Here is a 13640-nt window from a genome sequence, read left to right as displayed (position 1 = left end):
TAAAATAATGAGGTCCTAGAGACACAATTTGTACCTCTGACTTCTACATCTGATTTTACAAATGGTTCATATGGATGTATCAGTGTAAACAGTTAAAATTTAAAACAAAACATAAATGCAATAAGAGTGATGGAATTGTTTGTATGGTACACTTTTATTAGAGGAAACAGTTCATATTGTGTAGTAAAATCTGGTTCATATTGTGCCATTTATCAAAAGAGGAATGAAAAACCTTTGAGACTGCCTTGCTAATGGGGAAGGGGCTATTTTTCCTTCAATATTATGATAAATAATGCATAATAAAAAACTATGAAAATAACTGTCAAATAAGTTTACACTGGTGAAAGGCATATAACCGTTAACTTATTGCATTTATTTTCCACAGGAAAATCTTGAATATGTCAAAGGCTGTAGAAAAATTGACATGAACATTTTAAATATTTCCCCTTCCTTGAAACAAAGGCAATAGAACCCACATCTACTCCTGCCCACAGTGAGCTGGGTGCTGAGTGTGGGGTTTACAGGAGTTTTATCATTGGGTTGTCTTCCATTAGGCATCCTTATGAGGTGGATGTTATAGTTCTTGTTTTCCATTAAAAAAAAAAAGACCAAGTTTATAAAGTTAGTATGTGACAGGATTTAAACCCAGTTCTAAAAGGTGACCATCTTTTTTAAATGTGTTTTTTTTTAAAAACCTTGGAGTGTTTTCAGCACATATTTCAGTTTTTTATTTCCATTTCACATACAACTTTCATCCAATTTCCTCTAAACTGAACTCGTGAAAGTTCATCAGAATCTGCTCCTCTTTCTATCTCATCTAGTCAACAGGACTAGTATTTTGGGGTGTCTTAAATCCTCTCCTACAACATTCCCTCAGGAGTATATGCTGGGTTCTACCAGAGAGCTCAATTACCAGAACAGCAATATAAGGTCCAAACAGAAAGAATTGCAAAGTTTACTTGACACCTGTCTTTCAATTCTTCCAGCTATGATTCCTTCCTCCTTAAGTAAAGAGAAGGATTAGCTCAGAACATCAGAGTAGTTGAGTTAATAGACATTTGGTAACAGCGATAAAAATAATTAGAGGAGGAGTCAAGATAGTGGAATAGGAGGATGTGGAATTCATCTCTCCTCACAAGTACATCAAGAATACATCCACAAATGGAACAATTCTCACAGAGCACCTGCTGAACATTAGCAGAAGATTTGGACACCTTAAAAGACAAGAAAAATTCCTTTACAACCAGGTAGGATGAAAGAAAGGAAAAAAGAAAAGAAGAATCAAAAAAGGGACCAGCAACCCTTGTAGGAAGCTGAAGGTGAGAAGTTCCCACACTCAGAAAAACACCCCCTTCATGGTGGGGAAATCAGCTGGGACATAAAGGGACCTTTGTGGGATCAAAGGAGAACACAGTGGACAGTCTGTGGCAGGCAGGACAAAGTAAGAACTGTGCTCATAGTCTGTGCCTCAGCCCTGCACACCACAGCCTGAGTCATGTGTCTCATTGCTGAAGGAGGTTGGGTCCTGGAAAGTGGGGTTTGGAGCATGAACCCAGGGAGCGGACAGATGTTGGCTGCGAAAAAGACAGCCTGAAGGGACAGGAGTAAAGAGCTCCACAACAGGGAAAGTTTGAGGGAAAATCCTGGGACACCATAAGAAGAAAGGTGTCACTGTTCAGTGGTGCGCAAGGGGTGTGCCACCATTGCAACCCCCTTCCCCACCCTCTGACCTCAGCCTCTGAGGGCACTGGGAGGGGCATCCATCTGAACAGATTCACCAGCCCTTCAAATCAAGGCCTCCTCAGCTCATGTAGGCTTCACAGTCCTGAGTGCTGTCCATCCCAAAACCTCCTCAGGAAACAGCCCTGGGCATCCCTGCCTGACACAGGAATCTGGCAGTGATTGTGGGGGTTGAGTGCTAAAGCATGTGGTCAAGAGAGCAGATCTGGTGAAAGGACCACTGGTGAGTGCATGGATACAACAGAGGGGAAGGGAGTGAGGGGCTCTGCCACCAGTAATTCCCATAGAGGAAGCGTCATCTGCCTAGGAAATGAGCCACCATTATTGAGTGCAAGGTCCAGGGCTGTCACCGTCCCCACATGCCAGCCCCTGCTTTCAATGGACACTGGGAGAGACTCCCAACAAAGTGACTGCACTGCTATCTGTTGCAACTGCATGCTGGTCTCTGCTGCCGCCAACGACACCCCAGTTTTGACCTCCATACCCCTACCTGGCCTGAGTAAGTATAACCAAATTAGATGCTGCTTTTCTGCTCCTTCTTGCCTGGGCAGGGGAACAGATGCTTGAGGGTGGCACACACACAGAGGGGGAACTGAAACCAAAGCTGAGCGCCAAGGGCAGTGCAACTAAGGAAGAGGAATGGAAATCTCTCCGTGCAGGTGCACAAGCCACGGATTAAATCCCTGTGATCAGCTTGTTAAATCCTGCATCTGTGAAATATCTGAAGAGACAACAAGTGTTCCCACAAGACAGGCTGGTCTAGCATTAGCTGCAGTGGAATTTGGGGGCTAGTCCATGTGGAATTTGGGCCAGGTCAGAGTCTGAGCTGGCCCCACAGTGCACACAGCAGGTCCAGAGACCTACCTAGAGTATTGGAGGACCTCCTGTATAGGTGGGGGTTGGCTTTGGCTCACTGAGGGAGCAAGGACACTGACAGAGGAGGTCCCAGGAGAATATTCTTATCATTATTATTCTCTTTCTCGTTTTGTTTTGTTCAGTAGTTGGTGTTCTTGTTTTTAATATTTTTTTAAGTTTTGTTCTTTAATATTTTTTCTATTTTTTCTTTACTTTTTTTGTTGTTTTGTGCTTTTTCTTGTTTTTGTTCTTTATTTTATTTTTTAATCATTTATATATGTTTGTTTTATGTTCTCTTTGCATTTTTTTTGGTTTCCTTTCTGTTTTCATTTTGTTTTTCATCTTTTTTTTGTTTCTGTTAGTTTAATATTTATTATTTTCACTTTTGAGTTCTTTTGTTTGTTCTCTCAGGTTTTTTCTTTCTTTTCTGTCTGCTTGTTTGTTTCTGTTTGTTTGGTTTTACTTTTATCATTTGTCTTGGGTTGGGTTTGTCTGTTTTCATCCTTCTTATTTTGTGTGTTGTTTTACTGCTGTCTATTTTTGTTTTTGCTACTTCTCTTGGGTTTTGTTTTTTGTTGTTTTCTTTCTTTTTTCTCTGGCTGTGCCATGTGATTTTCAGGCTCTTGGTTTCCAACCAGAACTCAGGCCTGGGCCTCCAGGGTGGGAAAGATGAGTCCAGGATGTTGGACCACCAGAGAATTCCCAGGCCTAGGGAATATTAATTGGCATGCACTCACCTTGAGTTATCCAAGACATCAAGACCTGGCTCCTCCTAACTGCCTGTAGGATCCAGGGCTGGACACCTCATGCCAAACAACCAGCAAGAGAGGAACAAAGCCCCACCCATCAGCAGATAGGTTGCCTAAAGTTGTACTAAGCTCAAAGACATCCCATAACACACCACCTAACATGGCCCTGCCCATCAGAGGGAAAAGAATCAGCTCCACAAGAGTACAGGTATCATTCTCTCTCACAAAAAGAAAAGAAATAACTGCCACAGAGAGGAATAAAGAAAAAAGAATGAAAAGAGATGAGAACAGTCTCAGAAACTGTGATAACATAAAATGCACCAACATTTGGATTATAGGGGTCCCAGGAGAAGAAGAGAAAAATAAAGGGAATAAGAAAATATTTGAATAGATTATAGCCAAAAACTTCCTTAACATGAGAAAGGAAATAGCCACCCAATTTGAGGAAACACAAAGAGTCCCATACAGGATAAACTCAAGGAGAAACATGCTGAGACACATATTGATCAAACTAACAAAAATTTAATTCAAAGAAAAACTATTAAAAGCAGCAAGGGAAAAGGAAAAATAACATACGAGGGAATCTCCATAAGGATATCAGCTGATTTTTCAGCAGAAACTCTGCAGGCCAGAAGGGAGTGTCAGGATATATTTAAAGAGATGAAAGGGAAAAATGACAACAAAGATTACTCTACCAAGCAAGGATCTCATTCATATTCGATGGAGAAATCAAAATCTTTACAGACAAGCAAAAGCTAAGAGAATTCAGCACCAACAAACCAGCTTTACAACAAATGCTAAAGGAACTTCTCTAGGCAGAAAACACAAAAGAAAACGACCTACAAAAACAAACCCAAAACAATTAAGAAAATGGTAATAGGAGCATACATATTGATAATTATCTTACATACAAATGGATAAAATGCTCCAACCAAAAGACAAACTGGTGGAATGGATCCAAAAACAAGACCCCTATATATGTTGTCCACAAGAGACCCACTTCAGACATAGGGACACATGCAGACTGAAAGTAAGGGAATGGAAAAAATATCCCACGCAAATGGAAATCAAAAGCAAGCTGGAGTAGCAATACTCATATAAGAAAAAACAGACTTTAAAATAAAGACTATTACAAGAGACAAGGAAGAACACTACATAATGATCAAGAGATCAATCCAAGAAGATATAAGAAATGTAAATATTTATGCACCCAATAGGGGAGCACATCTATACTTAAGGATAACTCTGCCATAAAAGGAGAAATTGACAGTAACACAATAATAGTGGGGAACTTTAACACTCCACTCATACGAATGGATAGATCATCCAGACAGAGAATTAATAAGAAAACATAAGCCTTAAATGACACATTAGACCAGATAGACTTAATTGTTATTTACAAGATATTCCATCTGAAAGCAGCAGAATACACTTTCTTCCCAAGTGCACACAGAACATTCTTGAGGATAGATCACATATTGGATCCCAAATCAAGTCTTGGTAAATTTAAGAAAATTGAAATTGTATCAAGCATCTTTTGCAACCACAATGGTATGAGATTAGAAATCAATTACAGGAAAAAAACAGTAAAAAAATACAGAACCATGTAGGCTAAATAAACACTACTAAGTAACCAAGAGATCACTGAAGAAATTAAAGAGAAATCTAAAAATACCTACAAACAAATGACAACAAAAACGTGAAGACCCAAAAACCTATGGGATGCAGCAAAAGCAGTTCTAAGAGGGAAGTTTATGGCAATACAATCTTACCTCAAGAAACAAGAAAGGGACTTCCCTGGTTGCACAGTGGTTAAGAATCTGCCTGCCAATGCAGGGGATATGAGTTTGATCCCTGGTCCAGGACGATCCCACATGCTGAAGACTACCTAAGCCCATGCACCACAATACTGAGCCTATGCTCTAGAGCCTGTGAGCCACAATGACTGAGCTTGCATGCCACAACTACTGAAGCCCATTTGCCTAGATCCCATGCTCCACAGCAAGAGAAGCCACCACAATAAGAAGCCCATACACTGCAATGAAGAGTAGCCCCTGCTCACCACAACTAGAGAAAGCCCATGTGCAGCAACAGACCCAACACACCAAAAATAAATAAATAAATGAATGAATTTTTAAAAATTAAAAACAAGAAAAATCACAAAAAAACAATCTAACCTTACACCTTAAGCAGCTAGGAAAAAAGAACAAGACCCAAAGATAGTAGAAGGAAATAAATCATATTGGTCAGAGCAGAAATAAATGAAATAGAAACAAAGAAAAAATAGCAAAGATCAATGAAACTAAAACATGTTTTTTTTTTGAGAAGATAAACAAAACTGATAAAAGTTTAGCCAGACTGTATACATGTAGCTGATTCACTTTGTTATATAGCAGAACCTGACACAATATTGTAAAGCAATTATACTGCAATAAAGATGTTAAAAACAAAAACAAAACACAACACTGGTGTTTAAGAAAAGAAAAGAAAAATAGGAGAGGACTCAAATCAATAAAGTTAGAAATAAAAATGGAGAAGTTACAACTGACACCACAGAAATACAAAGAATCAGAAGAGACTACTACAAGCAACTATATGCCAGTAAAATGGACAACCTGGAGGAAATGGACAAATCCTTAGAAAGGTATAATCTTCCAAGTCTGAATGAGGAAGAAACAGAAAATATGAACAGACCAATCACAAGTAATGAAATTGAAACTTTGATTAAAAATCTTCCAGCAGGGCTTCCCTGGTGGTGCAGTGGTTGAGAGTCCACCTGCCGATGCAGGGGACGCGGGTTCGTGCCCCGGTCTGCGAGGATCCCACGTGCTGCGGAGTGGCTGGGCCTGTAGGCCATGGCCGCTGAGCCTGCGTGTCTGGAGCCTGTACTCTGCGGTGGGAGGGGCCACAGCAGTGAGAGGCCCACGTACCACAAAAAAAAAAAACTTCCAACAAACAAAAGTCCAGCACCAGATAGCTTCCCAGTGAATTCTATCAAACATTTAGAGAACAGCTAAAATGCATCTTTCTCAAATTCCTCCAAAAATTTTCAGAGGAAGGAACACTCTCAAGCTCATTCTATGAGGCCACCAACACCCTGATACCAAAACCAGACAAAAATATCACACACACACAAAAAAAGAAAATTGCAGACCAATAGCAATGATGAACATAGATGAAAAAATCGTCACCAAAATACTAACAAACAGAATCCAACAACAAGTAAACAGGATCATAAACCATGAACAAGTGGTATTTATCTCAAGGATGCAAGGATTCTTCAATGTATGTAAATTGGTGAATGTGATACACCATATTAACAAGTTGAAGAATAAGAACCATATGGTCATCTCTATAGCTGCATAAAAAAGCTTTTGAAAGAACTCCACACCCATTTATGATAAAAAAAACTCTCCAGAAAATTAACATAGAGGGAACCTACCTCAACATAATAAAAGCTATGTCTGACAAACCCACAGCAAACATAATTCTCAATGGCGAAAAACAGAAGCATTTCCTCTAAGATCACGAACAAGACAAGGATGTCCACTCTTCCCACTCTTTTTTTTCTTTTTTGTAAAAATTGACTTTATTCAACACATTTTTATTGAGCATTTACTATGCACAAACACTGTGTCAAACACTTTCTTAGCTAATCCTTATAGAACTTTAAAATCACAGGGCTTAAAATAAATCACATTCTCCAAACCTGGGACTTACTGCAATAGTTAGTAATTCATATAAGAAACAACACTCAATATATCATGCTGGTTCCAGTTAAAAACCTAGGTTTTTGCCTTAGTTTATTCCCAACATCTTGCTTGTGTTTAGTATTTTAATTCCCCTGGAGAACTGGCCTTACTACCCTTTCCTAGTCCCTGCCAACATTCAAGCTCCTGGCATCCTGCTGTTCTTAGTAGACCTCAGTCCTTGAAGTGAGATGTACTATCTTTAGTAAATCTGCCAGACAAACAGGTACCTGAGCCCCAAGCACCACTCCACTTGATTTCTCAAAAGAGTTTCTGTCTGGAACTTTTGTTGCCCAGATGGACTAGATTGGACATTCCTGTTACCAAGAATGCCTAAATCATACTTAAGTTTATACATACTGTGGACCAATGTCCCCAAACCCAACTGCAGCTCAAAATTCCTGGACACCTTACCCCAGAGATTGATTCAGTAGGTCTGGGATGAGGCCCAAAATTCATTACCTTTAAAGCACTCTAGGTACTTCTTATTTGAGGATCAGTGTTAGGGAATCTTTGCTTTGGACTGTTGATTCTTTTTTTTTTTTTTTTTTACATCTTTATTGGAGTATAATTGCTTTAAAATTGTGTGTTAGTTTCTGCTTTATAACAAAGTGAATCAGTTATACATACACATATGTTCCCATATCTCTTCCCTCTTGCGTCTCCCCCCCTCCAACCCTCCCTAACCCACCCCTCCAGACACTCACAAAGCACCGACCTGATCTCCCTGTGCTATGCGGTTGCTTCCCAATAGCTATCTACCTTAGTTTGATAGTGTATATATGTCCATGCCTCTCTCTCGCTTTGTCACAGCTTACCCTTCCCCCCTCGCCATATCCTCAAGTCCATTCTCTAGTAGGTCTGTGTCTTCATTCCTATCTTACCCCTAGGTTCTCCATGAAATTTTTATTTCTTAAATTCCATATATATGTGTTAGCATACAGTATTTGTCTTTCTCTTTCTGACTTATTTCACTCCGTATGACAGACTCTAGGTCAATCCACCTCATTACAAATAGATCAATTTTGTTGCTTTTTATGGCTGAGTAATATTCCATTGTATATATGTGCCACATCTTCTTTATCCATTCCTCCGATGATGGACACTTAGGTTGTTTCCATCTCTGGGCTATTGTAAATGGGGCTACAATGAAAATTTTGCTATGTTTTTTTGAATTATGGTTTTCTCAGGGTATATACCCAATAGTGGGATTGCTGGGTCATATGGTAGTTCTATTTGTAGATTTTTAAGGAAACTCAATACTGTTCTCCACAGCGGCTGTATCAATTTACATTCCCACTAACAGAGCAAGAGGGCCCCCTTTTCTCCACACCTTCTCCAGTATTTATTGTTTCTAGATTTTTTGATGATGGCCATTCTGACTGGTGTGAGATGATATCTCATTGTAGTTTTGATTTGCATTTCTCTAATGATTAATGATGTTGAACATTCTTTCATGTGTTTGTTGGCAGTCTGTATATCTTCTTTGGAGAAATGTCTATTTAGGTCTTCTGCCCATTTTTGGATTGGGTTGTTTGTTATTGAGCTGCATGAGCTGCTTATAAATTTTGGAGATTAATCCTTTATCAGTTGCTTCATTTGCAAATATTTTCTCCCACTCTGAGGGTTGTCTTTTTGTATTGTTTATGGTTTCCTTTACTGTGCAAAAGCTTTGAAGTTTCATTAGGTCCCATTTGTTTATTTAATTTTTTTAAATTTCCACTTCCCTAGGAGGTGGTCAAAAAGGATCTTGCTGTGATTTATGTCATAGAGTGTTCTGCCTATGTTTCCCTCTAAGAGTTTGATAGTTTCTGACCTTACATTTAGGTCTTTAATCCATTTTGAGCTTAATTTTGTGTATGGTGTTAGAGAGTGATCTAGTCTCATACTTTTACATGTACCTGTCCAGTTTTCCGAGCACCACTTATTGAAGAGGCTGTCCTTTCTCCACTGTACAATCTTGCCTACTTTATCAAAGATAAGTTGACCTATGTGCATGCGTTTGTCTCTGGGCTTTCTATCCTCTTCCATTGATCTATCTTTCTGTTTTTGTGCCAGTACCATATTGTCTTGATTACTGTAGCTTTGTAGTATAGTATGAAGTCAGGGAGCCTGATTACTCCAGCTCTGTATTGTGTTCTCAAGATTGCTTTGGCTATTTGGGGTCTTTTGTGTTTCCATACAAATTGTGATTTTTTTTGTTCTAATTCTGTGAAAAATGTCAGTGGCAGTTTGATAGGGATTGCATTGAATCTATAGATTGCTTTGGGTAGTAGAGTCATTTTCACAATGTTGATTCTTCCAATCCAAGAACATGGTATATCTCTCCATCTATTTGTATCATCTTTAATTTCTTTCATCAGTGTCTTATAATTTTCTGCATACAGGTCTTTTGTCTCCATAGGTAGGTTTATTCCTAGATATTTTATTCTTTTTGTTGCAATGGTAAATGGGAGTGTTTTCTTGATTTCACTTTCAGATTTTCATCATTAGTGTATAGGAATGCCAGAGATTTCTGTACATTAATTTTGTATCCTGCTACTTTACCAAATTCATTGATTAGTTCTAGTAGTTTTCTGGTAGCATCTCTAGGATTCTCTTTGTATAGTATCATGTCATCTGCAAACAGTGACAGCTTTACTTCCCCTTTTCTGATTTGGATTCCTTTTATTTCTTTTTCTTCTCTGATTGCTGTGGCTAAAACTTCCAAAACTATGTTGAATAAGGGTGGTGAGAGTGGGCAACCTTGTCTTGTTCCTGATCTTAGTGGAAATGCTTTCAGTTTTTCACCATTGAGGATGATGCTGGCTGTGGGTTTGTCATATATGGCCTTTATTATATTGAGGAAATTTCCCTCTATGCCTACTTTCTGCAGGATTTTTAGCATAAATCGTTGTTGAATTTTGTTGAAAGCTTTCTCTGCATCTATTGAGATGATCATACGTTTTTTCTCCTTCAGTTGGTTAATATGGTTTATCACATTGATTGATTTGTGTATAATGAAGAATCCTTGCATTCCTGGAATAAACCCCACTTGATCATGGGGTATGATCCTTTTAATGTGCTGTTGGATTCTGTTTGCTAGTATTTTGTTGAGGATTTTTGCATCTATGTTCATCAGTGATATTGACCTGTAGTTTTCTTTCTTTGTGACATCCTTGTCTGCTTTTGGTGTCAGGGTGATGGTGGCCTCATAGAATGAATTTGGGAGTGTTCCTCCCTCTGCTATATTTTGGAAGAGTTTGAGAAGGATAGGTCTTAGCTCTTCTCTAAATGTTTGATAGAATTCTCCTGTGAAGCCATCTGGTCCTGGGCTTTTGTTTGTTGGAAGAATTTTATTCACAGTTTCAATTTCAGTGCTTGTGATTGGTCTGTTCATATTTTGTATTTATTCCTGATTCAGCCTTGGCAGGTTGTGCATATCTAAGAATATGTCCATTTCTTCCAGATTGTCCATTTTATTGGCATAGTGTTGCTTATAGTAATCTCTCATGATCTTTTGTATTTCTGCAGTGTTAGTTGTTATTTCTCCTTTTTCCTTTCTAATTCTATTGATTTGAGTCTTCTCCCTTTTTTTCTTGATTAGTCTGGCTAATGGTTTATCAATTTTGCTTATCTTCACGAAGAACCAGCTTTTAGTTTTATTGATCTTTGCTATTGTTTCCTTCATTTCTTTTTCATTCATTTCTGATCTGATTTTTATGATTTCTTTCCTTCCACTAACTTTGGGGTATTTTTGTTCTTCTTTCTGTAGTTGCTTTAGGTGCAAGGTTAGGTTGTTTATTCGATATGTTTTCTGTTCCTTAAGGTAGGATTATATTGCTATAAACTTCCGTCTTTGAACTGCTTTTGCTGCATCCCATAGATTTTGGGTCGTTGTGTCTCTATTGTCATGTGTTTCTAGGTATTTTTTATTTCCTTTTGATTTCTTGATTGATCACTTCATTATTAAGTAGTGTATTGTTTAACCTCCATGTGTTTGTAGTTTTTACAGATCTTTTCCTGTAATTGATATCTAGTCTCATAGCATTGTGGTTGGAAAAGATACTCAATACATTTTCAATTTTCATAAACTTACCAAGGCTTGATTTGATTTGTGACCCAAGATATGATCTATCCTGGAGAATGTTCCATGAGCACTTGAGAAAAATGTGTATTCTGTTGTTTTTGGATGGAGTGTCCTATAAATATCAATTAAGTTCATCTTGTTTAATATATCATTTAAAGCTTGTGTTTCCTTATTTATTTTCATTTTGGATGATCTGTCCATTGGTGAAAGTGGGGTGTTAAAGTCTCCTACTATGAATGTGTTACTGTCGATTTCCCCTTTTATGGCTGTTAGTATTTTCCTTATGTATTGAGGTGCTCCTATGTTGGCTGCATAAATATTTACAATTGTTATATCTTCTTCTTGGATCAATCCCTTGATAATTATGTAGTGTCCTTCTTTGTCTCTTTTTATAGTCCTTATTTTAAAGTCTATTTTGTCTGATGAGAATTGCTACTCCAGTTTTCTTTTGGTTTCCATTTGCATGAAATATCTTTTTACATCCCCTTACTTTCAGTCTGTATGTGTCTCTGGGTCTGAAGTGGGTCTCTTGTAGACAGCAAATATATGTCTTTTGTTTTTGTATCCATTCAGCCAAATTGTGTCTTTTGGTGGGAGCATTTAGTCCATTTACATTTAAGGTAACTATCGATATGTATGTACCTGTTCCCATTTTCTTAATTGTTTTGGGTTCGTTATTGTAGATCTTTTACTTCTCTTGTGTTTCTTGACTAGAGAAATTCCTTTAGCTGTTGTTGTAAAGCTGGATTGGTGGTGCTGAACTCTCTCAGCTTTTGCTTGTCTGTAAAAGTTTTAATTTCTCCATCAAATCTGAATGAGATCCTTCTGGGTAGAGTAATCCTAGTTGTAGGTTTTTCTCCTTCATCACTTTAAATATGTCCTGCCAGTCCCTTCTGGCTTGCAGAGTTGCTGCTGAAAGATCAGCTGTTAACCTTATGGGGATTCCCTTGTGTGTTATTTGCTGTTTTTCCCTTGCTGCTTTTAATATGCTTTTTTGTATTTAATTTTTGACACTTTGATTGATTTGTGTCTTGTCGTGTTTCTCCTTGGATTTATCCTGTATGGGACACTCTGTGCTTCCTGGACTTGATTAACTATTTCCTTTCCCATATTAAGGAAGTTTTCAACTATAATCTCTTCAAATATTTTCTCAGTCCCTTTCTTTTTCTCTTCTTCTTCTGGAAACCCTATAATTCACATGTTGGTGTGTTTAATATTGTCCCAGAGGTCTCTGAGACTGTCCTCAGTTCTTTTCATTCATTTTTCTTTATTCTGTTCTGCAGTAGTTATTTCCACTATTTTATCTTCCAGGTCACTTATCTGTTCTTCTGCCTCAGTTATTCTGCTATTAATCCCATCTCAAGTGCTTTTAGTTTCATTTATTGTGTTGTTCATCATTGTTTGTTTCCTCTTTAGTTCTTCTAGGTCCTTGTTAACTGTTTCTTGCATTTTGTCTATTCTAGTTCCAAGATTTTGGATCATCTTTACTATCATTATTCTGAATTCTTTTTCAGGTAGACTGAGTATTTCCTCTTAATTTGTTAGGTCTGGTGGGTTTTTATCTTGCTCCTTCATCTGTGGTGTGTTTTTCTGTTCTCATTTTGCTTCTCTTACTGTATTTGTGGTCTCCTTTTTGCAGGCTGCTGGTTCGTAATTCCTGTTGTTTTTGGTGTCTGTCCCCAGTGGCTAAGTTTCATTCAGTGGGTTGTGTAGTCTTCCTGGTGGAGGTGGCTAGTGCCTTTGTTCTGCTGGATGAGGCTGGATCTTGTCTTTGTGGTGGGAAGGTCCACGTCTGGTGGTGTGTTTTGCGGTGTCTGTGGACTTATTATGATTTTAGGCTGCCTCTCTGCTAATGGGTGGTGTTGTGTTCCTGTCTTGCTAGTTGTTTTTCATAGGATGTCCAGCACTGTAACTTGCTGGTCTTTGAGTGAAGCTGGGTGCTGGTGTCGAGACAGAGATCTCCAGGAGATTTTCGCCATTTGATATTATTTGGAGGTGGGAGGTGTCTTGTGGACCAGTGTCTTGAAGTTGGCTCTCCCACCTCAGAGGCACTGCACTGACTCCTGGCTGCAGCACCAAGAGCCTTTCATCCCCACGGCTCAGAATAAAAGGGAGAAAATGTAGAAAGAAAGAATTAGTATAAGTAGAAAGAAAGAAAGAAATTAAGAAAATAAGATAGTAAGAAAGAAAGAAAGAAAGGAGGAAGGGAGAGAGGGAGGAAGGAAGAAAGGAGGGATGGAAGGAAAAAAGAAAGAAAGAAGATAAAGTAAGGTAAAATATAATAATGTTATTAAAATAAAAAAAAATAATTATTAGTAGAAAAAAATACAATTGATGGATAGAACCCTAGGACAAATGGTGGAAACATAGCTATACAGACAAAATCTCACACAGAAGCATACATGTACCCACTCTTGTAAAAGAGGAAAAGTGGAAAATATCATAAACCTTGCTCTCAAAGTCTATGTCTTCAATTTG

The sequence above is a fragment of the Globicephala melas genome, chromosome 13 (genome assembly GCF_963455315.2).
Source record: "Globicephala melas chromosome 13, mGloMel1.2, whole genome shotgun sequence".
NCBI lineage: Eukaryota > Metazoa > Chordata > Mammalia > Artiodactyla > Delphinidae > Globicephala > Globicephala melas.
The sequence above is the reverse complement of the archived record's forward strand: the minus strand, read 5'-3'. Positions refer to the sequence as shown.